This window comes from Arachis ipaensis, chromosome B04 (genome assembly GCF_000816755.2).
Source record: "Arachis ipaensis cultivar K30076 chromosome B04, Araip1.1, whole genome shotgun sequence".
Classification (NCBI taxonomy): domain Eukaryota; kingdom Viridiplantae; phylum Streptophyta; class Magnoliopsida; order Fabales; family Fabaceae; genus Arachis; species Arachis ipaensis.
The window spans coordinates 102,154,469-102,167,766 of NC_029788.2; positions in this window are offsets into that span (position 1 = coordinate 102,154,469).

Here is a 13,298-nt window from a genome sequence, read left to right on the forward strand (position 1 = left end):
ACCCAGTGCACTTGCTGGTTAGTTGAACGGAGTTGTGTCCACACATAGAGCCACAATGAGGATTCAATACAATTATATATTGTTAATCTCACACAAGTACAAAGAACATGGAACACATTTTCGTCCACCAATGATGTAAAATAGAGAAAATATTTTTATTTATTTATTTTTTTTTGAAAATAAGATAAAGATAAATAAAGATGGTGAAGATTTTCGAAAAATTGAGGAGAGAGGAAGTGGTTAGGAAATATTATTTTGAAAAAGCTATGATTTGGAAAAGATTTTAAAATAAAAAAAAATCTGAATTTTAGAAATAAATTTCGAAAATTTGTTTTAGAAATAGAGAGAAAAGATATTTTTGAATTTAGAGAGGAAAGAGAAAAACAATAAAACAGCACAAGATTTAAAATTTTTAGATCTAATGCTCATAGTTTTCGAAAATTTTGGAGAGAGTTTAGATCTAAAATGTCATGAGATACAAAATAAGTCTCTAAAAGTTGTTTAAATACTAAACTAGTACCCTAGGTTTACAGAAAAATGAGTAAACTATAGCAGATGGTATAGAGATCCACTTCTGGGGCCCACTTGGTGTGTGCTGGGGCTGAGACTTAAGCAATTTACGTGCATAAGGCCATTTTGGGTGTTCAACGCCAGGTTTGGATCCCTTTCTGGCGTTGAACTCCAACTTTTAATCCTTTTCTGGCGCTGGACGCCAGAATTGGGCAGAGAACTGGCGTTGAACGCCAGTTTATGTCGTCTATCCTTGCGCAAAGTATAAACTATTATATATTGTTGGAAAGCCCTGGATGTCTACTTTCCAACACAATTTGAAGCATGCCATTTCAAGTTCTGTAGCTCCAGAAAATTCACTTTGAGTGCAGGGAGGTCAGAATCCAACAGCATCAGCAGTCCTTTTTCAGCCTGAATCAGATTTTTGCTCAGCTCCCTCAATTTCAGCCAGAAAAATACCTGAAATTACAGAAAAAATACACAACTCATAGTAACGTCCAGAAATATAAATTTTTCCTAAAAACTAATGAAAATAAACTAAAAACTAACTAAAACATACTAAAAACTATATGAAATTAACCCCAAAAAGCGTATAAAATATCCGCTCATGAAAAGCAAATGCGTAGGAAGCTCGGCCCAGAAAGGTCGCAGGCTATGGAGGAGCAGGTACAGGCCTTGCTGGAGACAGGGTTCATAAGGGAAGTGAAATACCCATTATGGCTAGCCAATATGATGTTGGTCAAAAAGTCAAACGGGAAGTGGCGGATGTGCACAGATTACACCGACCTCAACAAAGCCTGCCCAAAAGATCCCTACCCACTCCCGAACATTGACACACTAGTCGACGCTTCGTCAGGCTATCAATACCTCTCCTTCATGGATGCTTACTCGGGATACAACCAGATTCCAATGTATCAACCCGACCAAGAGAAGACATCATTCTTAACCCCAAAAGCAAACTATTGCTATATAGTTATGCTCTTCAGAATTAAGAACGCAGGGGCCACCTATCAAAGACTGATGAACAAAGTCTTCACCGACCACATCGGAAAGCTAATGGAGGTGTACGTGGACGACATGCTGGTAAAAACACAAAGAGAGGAATCGTTGATAGCCGACCTCACCAAAGTGTTGGAAACCATAAGAAAGCATGGTATGCGACTTAATCCCGCAAAGTGCACCTTTGCGGTAGAAGCTGGCAAATTTCTGGGCTTCATGCTCACCCAAAGGGGAATCGAGGCAAACCCAGATAAGTGCCAGGCTATACTTCACATGAAAAGTTCGACCTGTGTAAAAGAGGTCCAACAGCTCAATGGAAGACTAGCGGCTCTATCTAGGTTCCTGGCTGGATTAGCCTTAAGATCTCTCCCCTTCTATGCAACATTAAGGAAGGGAAAGCCAATACAACAAAAACGTAGGAAACTCGGCCCAGAAAGGTCGCAAGTTGTAGAGGAATAGGTACAAGCTTTGCTGGAGGCAGGGTTCATAAGGGAGGTAAAATACCCACTATGGCTAGCCAATGTGGTGCTAGTCAAAAAGTCAAATGGAAAGTGGCAAATGTGCACCAATCACACCGACCTCAACAAAGCCTGCCCAAAGGATCCCTACCCACTTTCGAACATTGACACACTAGTCGACGCTTCGTCAGGCTATCAACCTGACCAGGAGAAGACATCATTCTTAACCCCAAAAGCAAACTATTACTATATAGTTATGCCCTTCGGACTCAAGAACGCAGGGGCCACCTACCAAAAACTGATGATTAAAGTCTTCGCTAATCACATTGGAAAGCTAATGGAGGTATATGTCGATGACATGTTGGTAAAGACACAAAGCGAGGAAACGTTGCTATCTGACCTCACTGAAGTGTTCAATACCATAAGAAAGCATGGGATGAGATTTAATCCCGCAAAATGCACTTTTGCAGTAGAAGCTGGCAAGTTCTTAGGCTTCATGCTCACCCAAAGAGGAATCGAGGCAAATCCAGATAAATGTCAGGCTATACTCAACATGAAAAGTCCGACCTGTGTTAAAGAGGTCCAGTAACTTAATGGAAGACTAGCGGCTCTATCTAGGTTCCTAGCTGGATCAGCCTTAAAATCTCTCCCCTTCTATGTGACATTAAGGAAGGGAAAGAGGTTCGAGTGGACCCCAGAATGCGAACAAGCCTACCAAGATTTCAAGAAATTTCTGGAGCAACCACCTGTCCTTACTCGACTTCGGGAAGGTGAAGAGCTCATACTATACCTCGCCATAGGAAGTCGGGCAATAGCATCAGTAGTAGTTAGAGAAGACGAAAGTGGACAACAACCCATCTACTTCATTAGTAAAGCTTTACAAGGGGCTGAATTAAACTATCAAAAGATAGAAAAGTTCTCTTACGCCCTCATACTTACTTCCCAATGACTCCGATCATACTTTCAAGCTCACACCATCAGAGTACGGACCAACCAACCCATAAAGGGGATCTTGCAGAAAACGGACTTAGCAGGAAGAATCCTACAATGGGCTATCGAGTTATCCGAATTTGACATCAAGTATGAAGCTCGGACCGCTATCAAATCCCAGTACCTGGCCGACTTCATCGCAGAGTATACTGACACCCCGGGCACTCCCACGAAATGGAGCCTTTATGTAGATGGCTCCTCCAACAAAGCCGGAAGTGGCACATGCGTCATTTTAGAAAGCGATCAGGGAACTCAATTCGAGCTCTCCTTAAAGTTTGAGTTTCCTGCTTCAAATAATCAAGCTGAATACGAAGCACTACTGGCTGGTTTGAAGCTAGCTAGGGAAGTAGGAGCTCAAAGACTGAACATCTTTAGTGACTCCCAAATAGTCACTTCGCAAATAGAAGGGAGCTATCAAGCTAAGGATCCCACTATGAAAAAATATCTGGATAAGATTAAAGAACAGCTCAGACAATTCAAGGGATATGAGGTCCGACACATACCTCGAGAGCAGAATGCCCGAGCTGATGCACTCTCAAAACTAGCCAGCACCAAACGAAGTCTCATCCAAGAAACACTTCGAAGTCCATCAACCTTGGAGGAAGAAAAGATCCTAGCCATATCAGGACAGGATCAAGGATGGATGACTCCCATAATCAACTACCTCAAGTTAGAAACGTTCCCAGCAGACAAAAAGGAGGCAAAGAGGCTAGTACGAGAAGCTCAGTACTATACCATAATACAAGACGTCCTATATCAGAGAGGGATATCTACACCTCTCCTAAAATGCGTCCCGACCTCCACTACCAAGGAAGTTCTCGAAGAAGTCCACAGTGGCACGTGTGGCAATCACCTCGGAGCACGAGCACTTGCTAAAAAGGTACTCCGAGCTGGTTTCTACTGGCCGACCTTACAAAGGGAAGCAACAGAGTTTGTCAAGACATGCCCACCCTGCCAGAAGCACACCAACTTCCATATAGCTCCACCTGAAGAACTCATATAGCTTCACCCTAGCCATTCGCAAAATGGGGGCTCGACCTCCTTGGACCTTTTCCACAAGGGTCCAGAGAAGTCAAGTTTCTCATTGTAGGTATAGACTACTTCACAAAGTGGATTGAAGCAGAGCCATTAGCTAATGCCACAACCCAAAGAAGTCGGAAATTTCTATACAAACACATTGTCACTAGGTTTGGGGTCCCATGCTCCATCACCACAGATAATGGTACTCAATTCACTGACACAGGCTTTAAAAATTTGGTAGCTGATCTAAAATTCAAGCACCAGTTCACCTCCGTAGAGCACCCACAAGCCAATGGACAAGCGGAAGCTGCCAACAAAGTCATATTGGCCGGGTTAAAACGGAGGTTACAGGACGCCAAGGGAGCTTGGGCAGAAGAGCTCCCGCAAGTCCTATGGGCATATCGGACAACACCACACTCAACTACTGGGGAATCGCCATTCCGACTTGCTTACAGAATGGAGGCAATGATCTCCGTAGAGATAGAAGAAGAATCTCCTAGAATGATCCTCTCTAATGAAGATACCAACTCCCAAGCTCAAAGGGAAGAGCTCGACCTACTTCCAGAAGTCCGAGAAAGAGTCCGGATTAAAGAGGAAGCCCTAAAGCGTCGAATGGCTCTGAGATATAATCGGAAGGTAGTCCAGCGAAGCTTCACCACCAATGATCTCATCTTAATCCGAAATGATATCGGAGCAGGTCGGTCAGGAGAAGGAAAGCTAGCAGCTAATTGGAAAGGACCATACCGAGTAACAGAGGTACTAGGAAAAGGTTACTACAAGGTGTCCGACCTCGAGGGACGAGAGCTACCCAGGTCATGGCACGCTTGTAATCTAAGAAGGTACTATAGTTAGAAAATAGTAAAAGATCTTGGGTCAAGGTGCACTCTTTTTCCTGAAAAGGTTTTTTAATGAGGCACTAGGCCGAGATCTAGTAGGGTAAGCACTCATATGTATATACTCTCGTTCATATTTCTATCTTTTATTATCATTTGAATAAAGTTTTCAGATTCCCTAAAAAGTTTCCTACCAAGACGCATTAATCTAAGCTCATAAAACGCAAAAATTCATCGTCCAATTACGAAGAGGTCGGCAAGGTGAAAACCAACTTCATTGTCCAATTACGAAGAGGTCGGCAAGGTGAAAACCAAATTCATCGTTCGATTACGAAGAGGTCGACAAGGTGAAAACCAAATTCATCATCTGATTACAAAAAGTCGACAAGGTGAAAGTGATAGAAGTAGATTAATGCAAGAAGTTATAAAAAGTAACCCATACAAAGCGACCTGACGAGTTCTGACTAAAAATGGATTACTAAAAATAACTTAAGAAGACCCAAAAGAGAAGTCGGACCAAAGAAAGGATCACTAAAAAGGGACAAAGACACCTCCACAAGATCCGAGCTACTTCGCTATAAAGGTATCAGTCTTGCAAAAAAGACACTACCTAGAAAGCAAAAGCACAAGTCGAAGACGGCGCTTAAAAATCATCCAAACAAACTATAAAGAAAAGGTTCCTAGTCAGAACACTACCTAAAATGTTGTTGGAATGTGACTAAAAAGCCCGGATAGCGAAGTCCTACAGGTCGAACGTCAGCCAAGAAGAGGCGCAAAGCACGATCTCAAAAGAAAAGCCAAAAGGTTGAGAAACAACTTAAGGCTTAAAAGGGAAACAGCTCCGCTCAAACAAAAGAACAAGGCTACAAGGAAGTCGATGACCAAAAGGGTTCTATAAAGAACACTAAAAAGTCATCAGACAAGTCAGCCCGGACACGAAAGGACGACCTCGCTCAAAGCAAAGCATAATAAAAAAGGGCCAAAGAGGTCGGACAAGGGAGGTACCAAACCTTTGTAAAAAATCCACAAAAGCTGCAAGGGTATGATTAACATATCAGCAAAAATATATTCATCATAATAAAGCATTAAAAGACTCAAAAGGCCATCCAAAAAAGGCAACCTCAGAGTCTAAAGTGTTTTGTGTTTCAAAATAAAGTGCTAAGAAGCAACCGAGTGTCACCAAAGTCAACCGCATAAAGAGTTACAGAAAACAACAAGTCTAAAGTCCACAAGCCAGACTAAAACAAATACACAAAAGTCATAAGGGATTCAAATTCTCTCCAGTAGTAGCCTCCTTAGAAGAAGGAGGTTTGGTTGCAAGAGGGACGGCATTGACAACCCCGTCTGGGCCATTCCGTATCTCCACATCAGGATCGGACCCAGGGGGAGCCTCCTTGGCTGAAGGAGTTGAAGAGGCTGAAGTTGTAGAAGCTCTGGCTGGCGGAGCAGGAGGAGGACCCTCATCTTCATCATCAGGGGCAGGCACAATCTTGCCGTCCTCCACCACATTATCCAGACTAAAGAGAGTCAGGTCGAGTTTAGGGGCAAGAACCCGGATTTGGGCCCTCAAGTTCTCATAAGCGTCAGTCACACTACCCACCAGGTGACCCTGAAGCTTAGCATAATCAGCATGGGCAGACTGAAGCCTTTCCCTGATCTCCAGCAGCTCGCCATAGGTGTGGGTGTAGCTTTCCTTATGTTTCTTCGCCATTTCCTCAGCCAAGTTCATAGTTGCCTCAGCCTTGGTAGCTCAGGACTTTTCCTTCTCCAGGTCCAACTCCAGCTTAATTACCTTAGCATCAAGCTCATCCTTTAAATCCTTGATTCTATTGAATTTGGACTTGGCATCCTGCATAAAGGCTTTAGTCGCATGGACCGGAGAATCCTGGACCGTACGAAACAAAGCCACACCCATATGGGCCATCCGAACACTATTGCTGGTGATGAAATCCAAGTGACGAAGGATGGACATGTCATCCATTGGAAGTTGGCCATAAGGAGCAATCTGTTCATCAAAAAAACCCCACGGCGTCAAAATCCTGGGCATCCAAGTTATAAAGACCAACAGTCTTTTGCTTTTTCGGAGGAGGACCAGTAGTAGGAGAAAAGGTAGCACTGGAAGTCGGTTGAACTGGGTCGGAAGGAACCGTCCGAACCTGAGGGGTCAGAATAACTTCCTCGGCCCAGAAGCACCCGAGGTCGGCTTCTTTGGAAGCAATTGGGAAGACCCTTCAGCATTAGGTTTTGCGGACAGATTCTCTGCAGCTGTCGCCTTCTTTGCCCTACGAAAGGCCTTCATGGAATCCGAAGACTTCACCATTTCTGAAAAAGAAGCCAGCAAAACTAAGTAAGAAAGGGATAAGTCGGCAAACGAATAAAGAAAAGCTAAAAAGAAGTCGGCCACTACCCAGTTCAGCTCAGAGAAGGGAAGGCTCTCCCAGAAACCTCTTTGTATCCAGGTGAGGGGGCTCCCCCCAGTTCTCCTCTAACACACCCACAAAGGCTTGTTCTACTCCACTCAGACTCTCCCAGGGATACTTGACTACTACTACATTCTCTTGCCATGATAAAGGAAAGGTGGGTTCATTATTTTCATTTAAAAGAAAGGCCGAGCTCCCTCAACAGCCTGGACCTTGAAGTAATAGTTCTTGAAGTCGCGAAAGGACTCATCATACATCGAAAACACTTTCTTTCCTTGAGTAGCTCAGAAAGAAATCCAAGAGGCTTTCTTCTTAGCTACCCCAGGCTTGGTCAACACGAAAAGGTGTAGAAAGAGAGTTTGGGTAGGTCGGACACCCAATTCTTGACACAACAACTGAAAAATCTTTATAAAACCCCATGAGTTCGGATGGAGCTGAGAAGGGGCCACATTACATGACCACAAAAGGTCGGTCTCAAAAGCGGAAAAAGGAATGGTGATACCCAGCTGACTAAAAAAGTAGTCATAGGCATAGAAAAAGGGATGTTCTCCCTGAGTTAAAGAAGAAAAACAAACCCTCTCCTCAGGGTCAGGCGACGCCAGTTCATAGTTCTTCTCATCATCCCTATTACTACAAATCCTATGAAACCTCCTAAGCCTCACGCAATACTCGGGGTCAGCCACGGTAACACACATTAAGACTATGGAGTCCAGCCAGTCAGACATGCCATCAGGGATCTTAGTAGACATCTCAACAATGTTTTTGCGGGAAGACATAGGCCAACTATTCCTAAAATAAGAAAAAAAAGAAAAATTGGATTACTACCAAACAACTCGGGCAAATAAGGAAACAACTCGGTCAAATAAAAGTAAAACAGCAAGTATTAGATTCGGCAGTAAAAGGGAGTCCCCAGGACTCACACTAAAGTCCAGGGGCACCCTTTGGAGGCAACAACAAGCCAAGAACGCCAGAAAAAGGGAAAGTCAACAGTCTATGCCCTAACACGAAAGGCGCACATCACAACGATAATCAGGCACAAAGATGCAATCTTTTGCAGAAATACTCAAACTTTTCAAGGCAAACTCAAGCAAAAATCAAAACTTTGGAAAACACGCGATAGTGAAAGCATGCAGTAAAAAAGAAAGACCAACCTGCAGAGGAGAAGACTATAACTGCTCAAAATCAAAAGAACGACGAAATCCACGCCAAACATTCGCTTTCAGGAAAAATGGAAGGCTTGGGGGCGTAAAAACAAGAGAACAAAGCACCACAGCAAATAACAAGCAAAGAGCGAAAAGAAAGGAGAGAAGAAAATGAAAAATGATTCTTTAAAATTCAAATGCAAAAGAGGGAAAGGAGGAAACGGCAAAGGGGAATTAATGAGCTTTTAAAACCCTCGCACGTTCCCAAGAAAGCGCAACGCGCGCTGCAATTAAAAAAGAAAAGGAAGAAAATGCTTCGCATTCAAGGAATCCAAGCAGGAGTTATACAGGAGATCGACTAAAGACAAAATACTCGAGCACGACTTCCTCAAAGGGGTCAAAGTCTAAAGACACGACCTCAAGGGTAAGATCGAGCTCAAGCAGGGGCACTGTTCCTACCCTGAGTCGAGCTATGCGACCCAGACTGACTGAAGACAAAAACGGCCGACCTCTTATAAAGGTTGGTCGACACCGACCTCTTTCAAATGAGCTCGGCCAAATCGACATAGAGGCCCAAACAGACCCAAATAAAGGAACACAGCCCAAAGCTAAAGGGAGCAAAGTCTAGAAAGATAAGGCGACTCCCCTAAAGAAAGATAAGATAAGATAACTAAACTTATCTTAAAGGCCACTCTACACTACTATAAATACACTGGAGCACCCAGGTATAACTCATACTCTAATTCTACAAAAAATAACTGCCTAAAGCCCATGCTAACTTAAGCATCAGAGTCTCTTGCAGGTACCACCACCCTCCGGTGATAAAGGATCAGCAGCTCCACCAAGTCAAACAAGTCAGACACGACAGCTCCGGCTACCATAGCAGATCTCATCCGAGATCGACCTTCAGTTTCAGGTAACCCTCGGAACAGGTATCAATATTTGGGAGTGGATATAGGTCTTTTGGACATGCCTTGTTTAGGTCAGTGTAGTCGACGCACATCCTCCACTTGCCATTTTATTTCTTGACTAGCACCATATTTTCCAGCCAAGCCGGATACTTGACCTCTCTGATGAAGCCGGCTTCCAGGAGGGCTTGTACTTGTTCTTCCACCACTTGAGCTAGTTCAGGTCCGAGCTTCCGTCTTCTTTGTGGAACAGGTCGTGATCCGAGGTATACTGACAGTTTATGCGATATGAGCTCGGGTTCTATTCCTGGCATGTCGAAGGCTTTCCAGGCGAAGAGGTCGGAATTCTTTTGTAGAAGCCTTATAAGATTCTGCTTCAAATCTTCTCTCAGGTTGGCTCCTATGCTGGTATTCTTTCCTTCTTCTTTTCCGACATGTACTTCTTCAGTCTTTCCCCCGGGTTGTGGTCGTAGTTCTCCTTTAGCTCGAACTCCTCCGAGTTCAATGGTGTGGACTTCCTTGCCTTTTCCTCTTAGGTTTAGGCTTTCATTGTAACATTTTCCTGCCAGTTTCTGATCTCCCCTGATGGTTGCGATTCCCTCTGGCGTTGGAAATTTCATGCTAAGGTGGGGGGTAGACACCACTGCTCCAAGCCGATTTAAGGTTGTTCTATCTATTAAAGCATTGTAGGCCGAACCCACATCGACGACTATGAAGTCGATGCTTAGAGTTTTGGATTTTATCCCCTTTCCAAAAGTTGTGTGTAGGGGCATGAATCCTAGTGGCTTTATTGGTGTATCCCCCGGCCCATATAGGGAATCAGGGTAACTCTTAATTCCTTTTCATCTAATCCCAGCTTATCAAACGCTGGTTTGAACAGGATGTCGACCGAGCTCCCTTGATCCACCAGGGTTCTGTGTAGATGGCCGTTGGCATTGATCATAGTGATTACTACCGGATCATCGTGTCCGGGAGCTATGCCTTGCCCATCTTCTTTAGTAAATGAGATGGTTGGAAGGTCGTGGACTTCGCCCCCGATCTGGTAGACTTCCTTCAGATGTCTCTTCCGAGATGACTTTGTGAGACCTCCTCCAGCGAACCCTCCTGAGATCATGTGTATATGTCTTTCCGGGGTCTGTGGTGGTGGGTCTCTTCGATCTTCCTCATCTCGCTTTCTCTTACCATGATGATCCGACCTTTCCATGAGATATCTGTCAAGCTGACCTTCCCTAGCCAGCTTTTCTATCACATTTTTTCAGGTCGTAACATTCATTTGTTGAGTGACCATACAGCTTATGGTACTCACAGTATTCGCTACGACTTTTCCCTTTCTTGTTCTTGATGGGCCTAGGGGGAGGTAGCCTTTCAGTGTGACAATTTTCCCTATAGACATCCATTAGGGAAAGTCGTAGAGGAGTATAGGAGTGGTATCTTCTAGGCCTTTCAAAGTCAACTTCTTCTTTTTTTTCTTGGGCTCTCTCTCTTTCACTTTTGATGAGTGAGAGTGCCCAGGTCGCCAACTCGGCTCTCGCAACCTGGAATTTTCTTCCATGTTGATGTACTTCTCAGCTCTTTCCTGTACATCACTTAAAGAAGTCGGGGGGCTTTTCGAGATGGACTGTGAGAATGGGCCTTCTCGCAATCCATTTACTAGGCCCATGATCACTGCCTCGGTGGGCAGATCTTGAATTTCTAAACACGCTTTATTGAACCTTTCCATGTAGTCCCTCAAAGGTTCTCCGACCTTCTGTTTTACTCCCAGGAGACTCGGTGCGTGTTTTACTTTGTCCTTCTGGGTTGAAAGTCGCATAAGAAACTTACACGAGAGGTTGTTGAAACTGGTGACTGACCTTGGGGGGAGACTATCGAACCATTTCGTCGCTGCTTTTGTCAAGGTCGTCAGAAAGGCATTGCAGCGAGTAGCATCAAAAGCGTCGGCTAGGTACATTCGACTTTTAAAGTTGCTTAGGTGATGCTTTGGGTCGGTAGTCCTGTCATAAAGGTCCATATCGGGGCTTTTGAAGTTCCTTGGAACTTTTGTCCTCATTATGTCCTCGCTGAACGGGTCTTCCCCTCCCAAGGGAGAATCTTCTCGGTCACTGCGAGAGTTTTGTCCTCAGAGAGCGGATTCTAATCTTGAGAGCTTTTCTTTAAGCTCTTTTCTTCGCTCGACCTCCCTCCTCAGGCTTTCTAGCCGTCCCTGGTGGCCATGGAACAATCCCATGAAATTAGTTGCATAGGGTTGTCCTTCTTTGCCGAATTCGTGTCCCTCAGAGGAGTTTCGTTTTGGGTCCTTTACCCCTGAGGTGCCTTCTCTGTGCTGATTAGTCACCCTTTGGTGAGTGACTATGGCTCTGTTGTTGTGTCTTGATTCTCCCCGACAACGGCGCCAATGTTACGTGGGTAACATGAAACTGGTGGATTGGGCTTGTTAGATCGGCCCAAGCATTAAGAGGAGGTGGTCTTTGACTTGGTTGGCGTCTGGAATCTGCCATCCGACTTGTGTGTATGAAAGAATAGGGGGTGGTACCTGCAAAGACACTCCGATGCCTAAGTCAGCAAGAGGGTAAGCAGGTTTAAAAAGTATTGGAACTTGGTGATACCTGAAGTGTATTTATAGTGGTGATCCAATAACTACCGTTGGAGTAGTTCCACCTTTTATGGTGAATAACCGTCCCTTTATCTTAGGGTAGTTGGGATATGGCTCCTAGAAGTGGATCGAGAGATTTTAGGGGCAGTTACTTATTTGAATAAGTATTATCTGCCAGCTATCCTTCGAGCCCGACTTCTTTGAGGTGGAGTCTATGTTAAATCCGACCTCCTCTGAAAAGGTCGGTGGGTCGTGAAGGCCAATCTTTAGATTGGGCCTTTTAGTGTGTTTGAACATGGGCCATAATGTTTGGGTCAGGATATGAACAATAGTATAATACTATATTGTACGTGTATAATTTATTTCTCTTAATAGTATACCAATAGAGTTTTTTAAAATTTTTATATATTCAATATATTAAAAATATTATCTTTTCAATCATTTTTAGAAATACTTTTTTTTCTAATATGTCCTTTAAAAAAATATGTTAACAAGACTTTACTTATTTATTTAGATTTTACGGACATGTGTTTTTTAAGAATATTAGTTAAGAATAGAGTGAAGTACAAATTCTACCTCTATTTATTTTTACGAAAAACAATACAATACCTTAAAAAAGAATTCACTTAATTCCTGACTTTTTTTTCTGTAAAACAACACGATCCCTCCGTCATTTCTACCATTAACTCGTAATGAAATTTATCTAGTTATCACATTCGGGTGATCAGTTGGTATATTAAGTATCATATTATCATTGCTAAATTATTCAGGGACTTATTGGTCCCTATTTATTTAGATAAAATATTGTCATTTTTACCAAGTAGGTTGTTCTATGTGATCCATGTTCCAAACTACATTGATAGATGATGTCTTTTTTTTAGAATCAAAAGAGAAAAGACGAGTCAAGTTGAGTTGTTTAATACTTCTTATGAGTGTAAGAAAACTTTTCTATAAACAAAAATATTCTACACTTAGCTCCAGGCCTTATTGGAGTCCTCAAAATTGGCCTATCTCTGTAGTTTACCAAAAGCACCATTAAGCCTACTAACATGAATTTGAGATCCACATTCATACCGTATTAACAACTTTATTGGTACATGATTAATTTTGTTGAGGATTTGTGTTTGAGGTGAAATACATGCTCTGTTAGTGAAAGTTTTTTATTTAGTTGTTTCTAATCATGGTCGGATTGGTAAAGATGAATAATTTTAGCATTACGGTTTATTATATGGGGAGATTTTGTTGTTATAGAGGAATAACTGAGTACGTAGATGGTGAAGAAATAATAGTAGATTAGTGTGATTGAGATAGATGGACTACAATGGAGACTTATGATAATGTGTATGAAAATATTGGGTACCTTAAAAAGAATATTAGTATTTAGTGGATTCTGGGATAGGAATTTAGAATTAGAGTTGGACAAATGGT